This window comes from Anolis sagrei, chromosome 4 (genome assembly GCF_037176765.1).
Source record: "Anolis sagrei isolate rAnoSag1 chromosome 4, rAnoSag1.mat, whole genome shotgun sequence".
NCBI classification, from domain to species: domain Eukaryota; kingdom Metazoa; phylum Chordata; class Lepidosauria; order Squamata; family Dactyloidae; genus Anolis; species Anolis sagrei.
Window position 1 is genome coordinate 30,971,769 of NC_090024.1, and position 13,202 is coordinate 30,984,970.

The 13,202-nt window shown below is 41.0% G+C and overlaps 1 protein-coding gene across 2 annotated transcripts in view; it reads left to right on the top strand.

The window, feature by feature from the left end:
* The first annotated feature begins 2,326 nt into the window (after positions 1–2,326).
* RNF19A (ring finger protein 19A, RBR E3 ubiquitin protein ligase) overlaps positions 2,327–13,202 on the top strand; it is a 109,247-nt gene continuing 98,371 nt past the window's right edge. For both annotated transcript variants that reach the window (XM_060775666.2, XM_060775669.2), the window contains exon 1: positions 2,327–2,587. The gene's annotated coding sequence lies outside the window, so the exon portion shown is untranslated. The remainder of the gene's footprint in view (positions 2,588–13,202) is intronic.

Genomic DNA, 13,202 nt, shown 5'->3' on the forward strand with positions numbered 1-13,202 from the left:
AACAGAGCCTGAAGAACATCTGATGAGGTCCTAATACTGAGCCTCATCCTTCTCCCTCATGTTCTGTTGTGGGCAAAATCCTATCTGTTGTTGGATTGTAACTTCTAGCATTCCTTACCACTTGCTAGAACTCATGGGAGCTGAAGTCCAACAAGATGCCACTTCTAGATGCTCATGTTATGCTGGGCATTACAGTCCAAACACAACATGGGGCTTACAGATGATAAACAACACATTCCCTACCTGGATGCAGTTTTCTAACATATTGCCTATGCTAATTGTCCTTCAAATAATATGCATCTACACTGTAGAATCAATATAGGTTGACACCACTTCTCTGACTCAGTGCTGTAGAATCAAGAAAGCTGAAGTTTGGAGAGGCACCAGTACTCTTTGGCAGAGAAGGCGAAAAACCCTGTAAAACTTCAACTCCCATTATTCTGTAGCATTTAGTCATGGCAGCTAAAATAGTGTCAAACTGAATTAATTCTATAGTGTAGTTGCACACTTTATTTAACTCAATATATTATAGGACAATTGGATATGGATCATCAACAGAAAAAAAGGGAATGAAACATTCTTTGCCAGTCCAACCGTATGTTTATTATATTGAAACAAATTAATCTCTGTGTTTGGTGGAGCTATTCTCAGGTAAATAGGCATAAACTAAAATCAGCTCAAATGAAGTACATGACTCCTCGTCTCATTCACCAAAGCTCCTTGAAGGAGATCAGAAACAATTTCATGTCCTCAGCTTTATCAGCTAGAAATCAAGATTTAATTGACTTTGGAGGACAGGTTTTTGGTGTGACATGCTGTGTCTCCAAGCTGTGTTTTTCATCAGAAAAGTAGGCCATCCAACCAGTGTTTGCTTCTATTTCGGGCCAAACTAGAAATTAGTTTTACATAACAACTTCCATCCTTTGTGTATCACAGCCTGCTTTTTGTATCCGTAACAGGCAATGTTGCTTCGCACCTCTCCCTGCTTCCCGCATCCCATTTCTGAAGCCAAGAATATTGGATTTTGAGACTTCAGGTGGCAATTCTTTATCTTGATAACAGCTTCTTGTACAGTTTGAGTTCCTAAACAATTCACCTTTAGCATGAAAAAAAATCCTTTTTTTTCTTTTGCCTTGTGTGAATCAATTTTGAATATCAGTATCAAAAGTTGTGGGGTTTTTTGACCAGAAAAATAGGACATCCAGCTACATTTATATTTGTTTCTGTTTAGAAGCTGAACAAAATGGCAGACTTCACTGATTTAACATCAGAAGTGGTCTGGGGCTTCCCTGTCTTGGATTTCACTTCAAGAGAAAAATGAGATATAAATTCATTCAATCAATCAATCAGCAATCATGCTTATTTGGTTGTTTGGTTGTTTTATTTACTTTATTTACCCCCTGCCTTCCTTCCTGTGGGGACTCAAAATAAATAAGTATCCTTGACAACCCTTAAGGGAAGGATAACCTGGCCATACCCATACCATGGACCTCATCATACAAGGAAATTTCAGCGTCTTAGGATGCTTTCACCCCAGTTGAGCCACAGAGCCCCATGCCGCCCATTAGATGACACAGACTCACTTCCAACAGGGTTCCGTGGCTCAATCAGGATGAAAGCATCCTATGACGCTGTGCCGGCAACATGGGTCCCTCCCCGTGTTCCATTAGGAACAACAGGGCTAGTGTGGGGGGAAGCCGTACAGCGACACTACCCAACGTGTGATGGGGAAATATTGCTGCCAGCGTGTTGGGCCACAGGCCAACAGGTTTGCTTCACAACCTGCCGATTTACCATGGAGGATGGTGAATCAGAACATGGGATCTCAGCAATTTGCTGAGGCCCCATGTCTACTAATGGACCATTCATAGGAGAAAGCCCTATGAGACATCTGTATCCAGATTACTGAATTGTTGCAGGAAAACGGGGGTCATTAATGGATCATTTATAGCTTGGGGAGGGGAAGCACATTTTCAATGACCCTGCAGTACAACAATGCCTGGGAAGCAATTATGTTCTGTGATAAGGCTGGGACAAAAACAGGGCTAATGTATCACTATGATGGTATAACAGCATTGTGTGTTGATGCACAAATTTACTTGCTGGTGCATCACTTAATATGATAATGCACTTATGATCAGAATCAGAACTTCCTGCATTTTGCAAGAGTTTCCTTTCCTTTCCTTTAACACTAACAGAGACCTTAAAAGCAAGCCAAATTCCTTCCCCTTTCCATTGATCCACCTGGCTCTGTGCCTGGAGTAAGAGCAAGTTCTGCTCGCTGACTCATGCTTGTTTTGTCTTAGCTACTCTTTGGAAAGGCTCAGATTGCTTGTGTCATAACCATGGAAGCATTTCCCACCATATCTGAAAATCACAGTCTCCTGCTTTAGTAGAAGTAGGGAGTAAAAAAGAACAAGGAGGGACCATACTCAGAGGTGGATTGGCAAAGGACACTGACAAAGGCTCTCAGGAGCCAGAGATGGTGAGCAAGTTCAGCAGTATTCATCTTTGGCTTGTTTTTTTAACTGATCTTCAGTGCCAAATGTTGGAGAGGAGTCTGTATGGATGCAGAAGGACTTACAAGGTGAGTCCACAAACTTTTTCTCTGTTTTTTTAATATCTTGATTTGGCCAGAAGATAGTTTTGCCCATCACCACCCATGCCTCCACTGCCTATCTCCTTCCTGAAAAAGGGAGTTGATAAAAAGCAGATGACTGGTGGTTGCCTTTTTTACTTCTCTCATATCTTAAGAATGCTAGCATGGTTAAGCACTTTTAGGTGCGTTAATTTAAACAGGAATGGGTTATTCTATCAAGCTGCCGAAGAGGGAGATGGGGCCAGTCCAACAGCTTTGCTGAAGCAGCAGCTCTTTCAGGCACGTTCTCTGCTGAATTGTTTCCAGCAACCATTATTCTAACTGCTTTGTCTCCTTAAGAAGTGGTACTGTATCATGTGCTACTATCCCGTGCTTTTTTGTGGCCGTTGAGAGATGGTTGGAAAGAGGTGGTGATGTAGACGGAAAGAGAGAGCGTGTGTTGTTATTTCGAAATGCAATGGAGAACTAAATCAATAACTAGGAAGGTAAAACTGGAAAAACTGAAACTATAACAGTAATTTCTTGAGCCTCTGAAAATATGACTAACTAGTTACTTCTAAAGTAATTTCCTTAATTCTGGTCATAGTGATAAAAACATTCTAAACTACACTGAAGACAGCAGTCTTAGTCTGGATCAGGGGTCCACAAACTTTTTACATAGAGGGCCAGGTCACAGTCCCTCAAACTGTTGGAGGGCCGGATTATAATTTGAAAAAAACATGAATGAATTTCTATGCACAGTGCACGTATTTTATTTGTAATGCAAAAACCACTTAAAAACAATACAATAATTAAAATGAAGAACAATTTTATCAAATATAAATTTATTAGTATTTCAATGGGAAGTATGGGCCTATTTTTGGCTGATGAGATAGGATTGTTGTTGTTGTGTACTTTCAAGTCGTTACAGACTTAGGTTGACCCTAAGTGAGGGCCGGGTAAATGACCTTGGAAGGCCGCATTCGGCCCCCAGGCCTTAGTTTGAGGGCCCCTGGTCTGGATGATCCATAGAGCATTGTTTCTCTACCTGGGGGTCAGGACCCCTGGGGGGTATTGTTAGGGGGTTTCAGAGGGGTCGCCAAAGACCATCAGATACATATATTTCTGATGGTCTTAGGAACCCCTTTGGCAGAGAAGACTGAATATCTCTCTGCCTGTCCTTCTCTTCCTTTCTGGAAACAGATGGCGAATCCTCCCACCAAAATCCCTCCTTTGCAGTGATTGGCTGGCCTCTCAGCCAAGGGGAAGGCTGTTTATGAGACTCCAAGCAGGGAGGAGACAGAAGGTTTACTCGGCGCATGGCAGCATGATGCGCATGTGTGGGCGAGGGAGAGTGTGCGATGCTGGAGGGAGGGTTCTATGTGGGAAGTTTGGCCCAATTCTATCATTCGTGGGGTTCAGAATTCTCTTTGATTGTAGTTGAACTATAAATCCCAGCAACTACAATTTCCAAATGCCAAGGTCTATTTTCCCCAAACTCCACCAGTGTTCACATTTGGGCATATTGAGTTTTTGTGCCAAGTTTGGTCCCCATCTATCATTATTTGGGTCCACAGTGCTCCCTGGATGTAAGTGAACTACAATTCCAAAACTCAAGGTCAATGCCCACCAAACCCTTCCAGTATTTTCTGTTGCTCAAATTTGGTTCAGTTCTATCATTGGTGGAGTTCAGAATGATCTTTGATTGTAGATGAACTATAAATCCCAGCAACTACAATTTCCAAGTGACAAAATCAATCCCTCCCTCAACCCCACCAGGATTCAAATTTGAGCATATCGGTATTTGTGCCAAATTTGGCCCATCGAATGAAAATACATCCTGCAACAAAAATAATGCTATGTTTGGAGGTCACCATAACATGAGGAACTGTATTAAGGGGTCGCGGCACCAGGAAGGTTGAAAACCGCAGACCTAGAGGGTTGTAACACTATCTTACAATCAACTTTGTCAATATGTCAACAGAATTTCTATTTTATCTCACAGGGCTATTTTTAGGGATAAACACGAAAAACGTGCAGGTATCTGGATATGGCACCTAAAAAGGGAGACAGATTCACACTGAATTAAGGGCTTTCCTGCCCTTCCAAACCAAATAATCTACAGCAACCCAGTTTCCTCAACCAATCTCTTTTCTTGGGTCAGCACCTGAATTTGACCATTTTTAGATCAGTAGGAAAATAGGGTAAGAAGAAGACAAGCATCCAGATGTTTTCCCATAGGTTGTGAGGTCACAACCTCTGAGGATGCCTGCCATACATGCAGGCAAAATGTCAGGAGAGAATGCATCTAGAACATGACCATATAGCCCAAAAAAACCTATAACAACCCAGTGTTTTCAGTTATGAAAGCCTTAAACAATACAATGGTTGAGGAAAGTTTGCTCACTAGATGATTGGTAGAGAATTCTGACCTATGCAACCACTGAAGTGAGTCATAGTGGCATACTGTTAATCTGATTTATTTCCATTGTAATTCACCAATAAGATGCCTGTCTAAACTTATTAAAGTAGAGGTGGTGAGTCTTTGGCCCTCCATAAGTTTGAAATTCCAACTGCAACCATCCCTATTAATTAGCCTTATTAATTCGTGATTCTGGAAACGGAATGTTTTTTTTAAAAAATGGACAGAAATATAACTACCAGTCTAAAGAAATATGTTACTAAAATGATATATATAAGGAAACAAAATTTTGCAATTAGCTAAATGAAACAGAGACTATTTGGGTATCTGTTTCCTTTTTGGCCACACCTATATTGCGAAAATAAAGTGGAGTAATATCAATGCTGCTATTAATTCTTTTAATTCATGGCAGTTCATTACTGTGGCATTTAGTGGATGTCAGTGAGTGATGACTGGACTTTTAGGGTGCATCTTCTCTTCCAAAGAGTGCTGATGCCTCACCAAACTACAAGTCCCAGGATTCCACATCATTGAGCCATGCCAGTTAAAATAGTGTCAAACTGCATTAATTCTATCGCAGGCATGGGCAAACTTTGGCCCTTCAAGTGTTTTGAATTTCAACTCCCACAATTCCTAACAGTCTACTGGCTGTTAGGAATTGTGGGGCTTGAAGTCCAAAACACCTGAAGGGCCAAAATATGCCCATGCCTGTTCTATAGTGTAGATGCAATCTTTAGTTGAGCTGTAACGAAGCTATGTAAGTTCAAACTACACTATGCTACTGACATGGAAGTCGCCAAGCTTCTTGCATGTTTAACATGGCTAATATCCAGCTCAAGCAAACATGGGACTGGGAATACCCAGCAATTGAGTCACCGTCAATCAAGGGTCAAGTTCAGGGAGTCATAAGGCATTAGTCATTAAAGGAGTAGACACAAACATTGACAAGAGGCTTCCCAAGTTCAAACACAAAGGGCAGTCCCACCAATCTCTGAAGCAATCAAGTATCAAGCAGGAGGTGAATGCAAAGAGCAGATCAGGATGAGGAAGCCAAGGGGTTCCTGAGTTAGGAGGAAGGTAACAGACTGCAAGAACAGTGTTGAACCCAACAACCTCATGCCTCCAATGTGGGTATTTTCCAGGCAGCCATTCAGTTCAGTGCAGCTGATACTGCTTAGTCTGCCTTTTGACTTATTAGTTTCTTGAATTTTGGCTCTCTGTGGCAGCTTAACTTTTGCCTAGCTGTTTCTTGTGTGGGTGTCTTTGATACAAATGGACAGCTTGGTACCTAGGTGCTTTTTAATGCAGAGATGGGGATTTTTGCTTAGTTTGACTCCCCTGATTTGAGGAGGACTCATCAAGGTCATTCATGATAAACACCATTTAATTTAGGGTTCCTTATAATGAGTAATGAGTGAAGGAAGATAGACACTTTTGAACTATGGTGTTGGAGGAAACTTCTGAGAGTGCCTTGGACCGCAAGAAGATCCAGCCAGTCCATACTTCAAGAAATAAAGCCTGATTGCTCACTGAAGGGAAGGATATTAGAGGCAAATATGAAGTACTTTGGCCACATAATGAGAAGACAGAAAAGCATGGGGAAGAGAATGATGCTGGGGGAAATGGAAGAAAAAAGGAAGAGGGGCCGATCAAGGGCAAGATGGTATCCTTAAAGTGACTGGCTTGACCTTGAAGGAGCTTGGGGTGGTGATGGCCGACAGGGAGTTCTGGCATGGGCTGGTCCATGAGGTCATGAAGAGTAGGAGGCAACTGAATGAATAAACAGCAAGTAATGGGTAAACAAACCAACCATTTCCTTAGAACGTAACAGATTTAAATTAAAATTAGGAAGGATGCATGGCAGGGGATTGGACTGGCTGGCCTTTGTGGTCTCTTCCAAATCTATGATCTGGTTTTTTAAATGCAAAATACAGCCATACAGCCTGGAGGATGCTGAAATAACAGTCCAAAAGTAATATTGCAATTTGTGTTTTAGATATATTTGAGCTGAACTGCTGGGATGTTATCAAGAACTCTTGGGGAAATGTGGGATATAAGTAAAGTGCCCCATTGGTGCAATGGGTTAAGCCCTTGTGCCAACAGGACTGAAAACCGACAGGTCAGAGGTTCGAATCTGGGGAGAGTGTGGATGAGCTTCCACTGTCAGCTTCAGCTACCCATGTAGGGACATGAGAGAAGCCTCTCACAAAGATGGTAAAACATCAAAACAGCCGGGCGTCCCCTAGGCAATGTCCTTGCAGTCAGTCAATTCTCTCACACCAGAAGCAACTTGCAGTTTCTCAAGTTGCTCCTGACATGAAAAAAAAATTAATTGATTAAAGATGCATGCATTATTCCCAGGATATTTGGTTAAAAATAGAGCCATTGTTCTTCTGGGTGATGTCAGTGGCATCCATTTTAGGACAGAGATGCAAAAAAAAAAAAAAAAAAAAGATGCAAAAGATGTGAAGTTCTAAGAAAGAACAAACCTATGGCATCTTGCCATCTCTTACATTTTCTACACGCCACTCATGAACTCTTTCCTGCCTCTGAACTGAGCAGCAGTTTATAAGATTGTCAAAAACGTCTGGTTTTGGTGTGAATGATTAGGATTAAAGTAATCGTGAAACTTCTGGCAAGGTCAGCTTGGAGGGCTGATGTAGTGACTCACATGAGGGAAATCTGATCTCTCTCCCTTTCCCTTAAAAAGCAGTCCTCCTCCAGCCTCTGTTAAGCTTCAGCCTGAACTTACTGTATGGGGGAGTTCATTTCTCACAGTATAGTTGCCAAGCTAGTCAGTCTCAAATGCATCAGTGGTTATGAAAACCTTTTGGCTAAGAGTTAGGTTGTCACCACTTGGAGGCTGTTGAATGGAACCCAACTGGGATCAGCCCTGCTATTAGTCAGCTACCTCAGGCTGCAAATTTGGTTTGTTATGAAAGTCCAGAAAATTCTTAACTGTTTAATTTATTATTATTTTGTTCTTACTGTCAGGAAGAAAGAGAGAGGCCTGTGGATTTTCTGCCTCATGTGCCAAAATATTTTTTTTAACTTGGCTTGAAAAAATGGCTATTTGGAACCACACAAAATCTCCCAGCCAGTATAACCAGGAGCTGTGCTTGGCTGCTCCTTATTCTAAGAATAAAGTCTTCACCATGTAGCCCAAAGCCAAAGAAGAGTTCAGCAGCAATGGGTGGTTTGGATATATAAAAATACACCTAACATTTGTACTCTGCGTTGATGCCATATATGTAGTGTTCTTCAAGAAGTGTACATTTTCTCTATCAACACTGTAAAGATAGGGATAACTAGATGAAACTTCATGCAGCTCTCACCCTAACTGCAGAGTTAGGACAAATGACTTCTTGTATTGTATCTCTGTTAAGCTCTCAGCCAGTATGGGAAGCTGGGCGACAATTTCCTGCATCCCTGGTGGCCTCAACCATACATTTACCAGTTGTGTGCTTTCAGATGATGGATGACTGAGCATTTTTGGATGTTAGCACCAATACAGGATGTGAAACAAGAAGTATCTCAAAGGGGTGGTCCTTCTTGGTGTGCAAGTAGAGTTGTCATGTCTTAGGGTTTAGCACTAAGTATCCAATTTAGAGATGGGGTACAGTTTCTAAAGTTTTGTTGGGGTCATATCCAAGCAAGAAGAAAGAGTTGTATGCAAATCTTCAGCTCAGTTGATATAGCAGCAACTTGTTAAAATTTAAAACTCTTAATTCAGTGGTTCCCAACTTGTGGTGTTTTGGCCTACAACTCCCAGAAATCCCAGCCAGTTTACCAGCTGTTAGGATTTCTGGGAGTTGACGAATCCACAGGTTGAGAACCACTGCCTTAAATGGTGGTTACTTCAAAAACTCTTTGAGTTGCTTATATATTTACTTATCATATATTCATGTATAATTTTTGGGTCAAAATTATGGATTTTGAAATGACCTGTGAAGTTATTTCATAGAGGGGGGACACACCAATCTCAGGCATTCAAAAAACCAGAAGTTGTGCCATGGCATAGAGAGAAGAATGAACTTGTGTTTCTTTTGGTATTCCAAAACAGACTAAGTGCTGTGTCTTGTCATTCTCATCTTTGCGATGATTCTCATCATTCTTTTCGTCATGTGGCTTCTCCCTTCTACTCATGTTTTGTTTTCTCCTTCCTTCTTTTATTTGCTCCCCCCCCCCCTTATCAGATCCCTAAGATTTACCCTAAAGACTTTACCTATTACCCCAAGAGATAAGTTACAGTTTCTGAGATTGATTTTTTTGGGGGATTTATTAGTTTTAACCAACCTGATTGATAACTGGCAAATAGAGGGAGAAAACTTAGTATTTCTAGGCACAAAGATTACTGCAAGTGCAGACTGCAACTCAGAAATCAGAAGACATTTACTTCTTGGGAGGAGAGCAGTGAACAATCTCATTAAAATAGTGAAGAGTACAGACATCACACTATCAATGAAGATCTGCATAGTTAAAGAAATGGTATTCCCTATGGATCCCCTATGGATGTGAAAGCTGAACCATAAGGAAGACTGAGCGAAGGAAAATAGATGCTTTTGAACTGTGGTGCTGGAGGAAAATTCTGAGGGTGCCTTGGACTGCAAGAAGATCAGACCAGTCCATACTTCAGGAAATAAAGCCTGACTGCTCACTGGAGGGAAGGATATTAGAGGCAAAGATGAAGTACTTTGGCCACATAATGAGAAGGCTTGGAGAAGAGAATGATGCTGGTGAAAATGGAAGGAAAAAAGAAGAGGTGCCGACCAAAAGCAAGACCAAGGGCAAAATGGATGGATGTTATCCTTGAAGTGACTGGCTTGACCTTGAAGGAGCTGGGGGTGGTCATGGCCAATAGGGAGCTCTGGCGGGGGCTGGTCCATGAGGTCACAGAGTTGGAATCAGATGAATGAATAAACAAAAATTAAAAGTTTTTAAATTAAAATTTATAGACCTATATATGAGTACATAGGGTAGTTATCTTCCTCCTTTGGTGACAGTTGTGGTGCCAGCACTCGCCATCCACTCTGCCTCTAGATTCTCTCTGAAATCAAGCAAGATAGATTAAATGTTCCTTACCCCATCTCCACAGAATGAATGAGAAGGAATAATCCCTTCATTTCATCTTGATTTTAAAACAGCCCATTTAGCTAAGTTTTCTGTCTCAATTTGCGAACATGAACATACATTTTCTGTGTGTGTGTGTGTGTGTGTGTGTGTGTGTGTGTGTGAATTACAAGCCGTGAGCAACTGTGGTTGATACTTAATGCATGATGTTGAAAAAATATCAGGTTTGGGCCTGAAAATCCCAGATTTTGGGTGCATCTTTAGCTTTGCAGAAGGCTGGTCCAAGCACTGTTGTTGTTGAGCTCCATATGCTGATCCACTAACTTCTTAAGAGTAATAATCCATACACCATGATTATATTCCCTTGTGACCTGATCACATTAGATATTTCAAACTGGCATGCTTAACATTGACGGGTAGTTCCATCTAAAAGCACCCAACATTTGTACCAGAAGGTTACTGTTGTGTTTTATTTATGCTCCAACATGTTCCATGTCGAGGGAGTGATTTTGCTATAAATACTGACTGGAAGGAAAGATTTTTAAAAACTTTTCTGACCAGGGTATGGTGTTCCAGATTCAGACCACACACACTTACTTCAGTATGAAAAAAAATAAAGTCCCTGGTTTTAAGTGGTATGTATTTTAGACCTCAGGCTTTGTACAGATGGCAGTTTTCCAAAGACTTTCCGAGCATTGTGCTGCAGCAATTCTCAGGTCCTTTGATTTACTTTTCACGTCACCAAAAAAAACCTAAAGAATGTCCGAGCATTTTGTGCTCTCTAAATCTGTTCTTGCCTTTGTTTGTAGCCTAATAGAGTAAAAGAAGCACTCTGTTCTGGAATGGTTCTTCTTATCTGTTCTTGTTTCACTGAGGGTCAACTGAAAAGCAAATCTGTTTTGCAGTTCTGTTTCTCATTAGCTTTGACACAAAACTGAATCTCTCGTGTATTTAAATAAACAACTGTGGGTTGTTTTCCAGACACATTTCCGAACTGGTAAAGACTGAATAGGGCTGGCTTTTATGTCCTCGGTTTCATCTGGAAAAATGTGTGATAAGGCTCATGAAAAACCTGCAAGCTGACCACACTGGAGAGAATACTTTGAAACTGAAAGTTGACCACACAGATGAGAACACTTCAAACTTCAAGGTCTGCTGAAATGACGTGTTATTTTAAGAGGGGAATGGCCTGTCTAATGCAGACATTTTCCCACCTTATAGTAAATAGTGAAGCAATTGAATTGGGCCTTGAACTGCCACAGAAATCAATGTTGGGACCCACAAGATACATTAGTCTAGCCACAGGATGCTGCCAAAATAACCATGTCCTTGACAAATTCTCCCACACTGCAGCCTGTGAAGAACTTTTATCGTTGAGCGAAGCCATCTAACCTTCCTCATTCTCACTTGTAGTTGAGGAGAGTCGAAAAAATGCTCAAGGTGTGACTGTTACATCCCAACTGGGCATGAGCTTTAAAATGGTCACATCAGGGGAGTGGAAATTTGTCACAGCAGTGAAACTCTCTGTAACAGCATGAGACTTGGCCTGAATATTCTAAGCCATCATCCACACACACACCACCCCTAATTCTACCATTGGGATCTGTCTATCTTTAAAGAGAGAGCCATGTTAAATTGTTTACGTAGGAAAAATGGGGAAGATGGAAAGGAAATCTTGTAGCATCTTTAAAACTAACCAGTTTATTTCAAGATACATTTAGTAAACTATAGGGTGGCACAGTGGATTAAAGTGCCGAGCTGCTGAACTTGGTGACCAAAAGGTCGCAGGTTCTAATCCGGGGAGTGGCGTGAGCTCCCACTGTTAGCCCTAGCTTCTGCTAACCTTGCAGTTTGAAAACATGCAAATGTGATTAGATCAATAGGTACCACTCTGGCAGGAAGGTAACAGCGCTCCATGCAGTTATGCTGGCCACATGACTTTGGAGGTGTCTACAGACAATGCCATCTCTTTGGCTTAGAAATGGAGATGAGCACTACTCCCCAGAGTCGGGCACAAATGGACTTAATGTCAGGGGACAACCTTTATTTTTACTATAGCCCAAAAATCTTATACTAATAAAGATTACTTAGAAAGCTTTACTCTTCTTCCATCTATTTCAAAGCTTTGAGAAATTACTTTTTGAACTCTGAGAATCCCATAGCCGGCATAGCTAGCCAGTCTGTCCATCCATCCCCTAATTTAGAAATACTTATAATTTCTGAGTAAACTAGCCCAGTGATTCAGAAAGGAAAACACACCAGGAATTTCCATCTAGCAGAATTTTGCCTTCTGTGGTTCAAGGGATATAAATGTTTCAGCTTTAAATACCTGTTGAGTACAAGTTTGTTTACACACTTTTTCCTAGTTGGGAATGATTCCGGGTCTTCTATTTTTGAATGTATTATTGTATTCTGTTTTCAGTGTTTCAATTCTTGTTTACATTGAAAGCTGCTTTATACTGTTTCTATATTGTGTTACAGAAGAACTGTAATGTAAACCAATCACTTAACACATTTCTTTTTGTTGCGTGCCTTCAAGTCATTTCTGACTTATGACGACCCTTTCATGGGGCTTTCTTGGCAAGATTTGTTTGGGGAAAAGGTTGCCTTCACCTGTTTCTGAGGCTAAAAGAGTATGACTAATGAATGGTGCTCCATGGCTGGGGAGAATTCAAACCATGATCTCCTGGATACTAGTTAATATGTTTAATTTTTTATTACCATCCTTGTACTATCACTGGTTGACTTCATTGGGCACCTCCCAACGCCCAGGCATATTAACCGTCCCATTACTATTCCTTGGAGCCCTGGCTGGTCCTTCTCATGTGATATACAGGGTTAGTCAAAATGAATAGGCCAATTCGGGTACAATTAATTTTCTTATTGGCCTATTCATTTTGACTAACCCTGTGTGTGTATGTATGTATGTATATATATATATATATATATATATATATATATATATATATATATATATATAGGAGCCTCCGGTGGCACAGTGGGTTAAACTGCTGAGCTGCTGAACTTGCTGATTGAAAGGTCACAGGTTCGAATCCAGGAATCATCATGAGCTCCCACTGCGAGCCCCAGTTTCTGCCAACCTAACAGTTTGAAAACATGCAAATGTGAGTA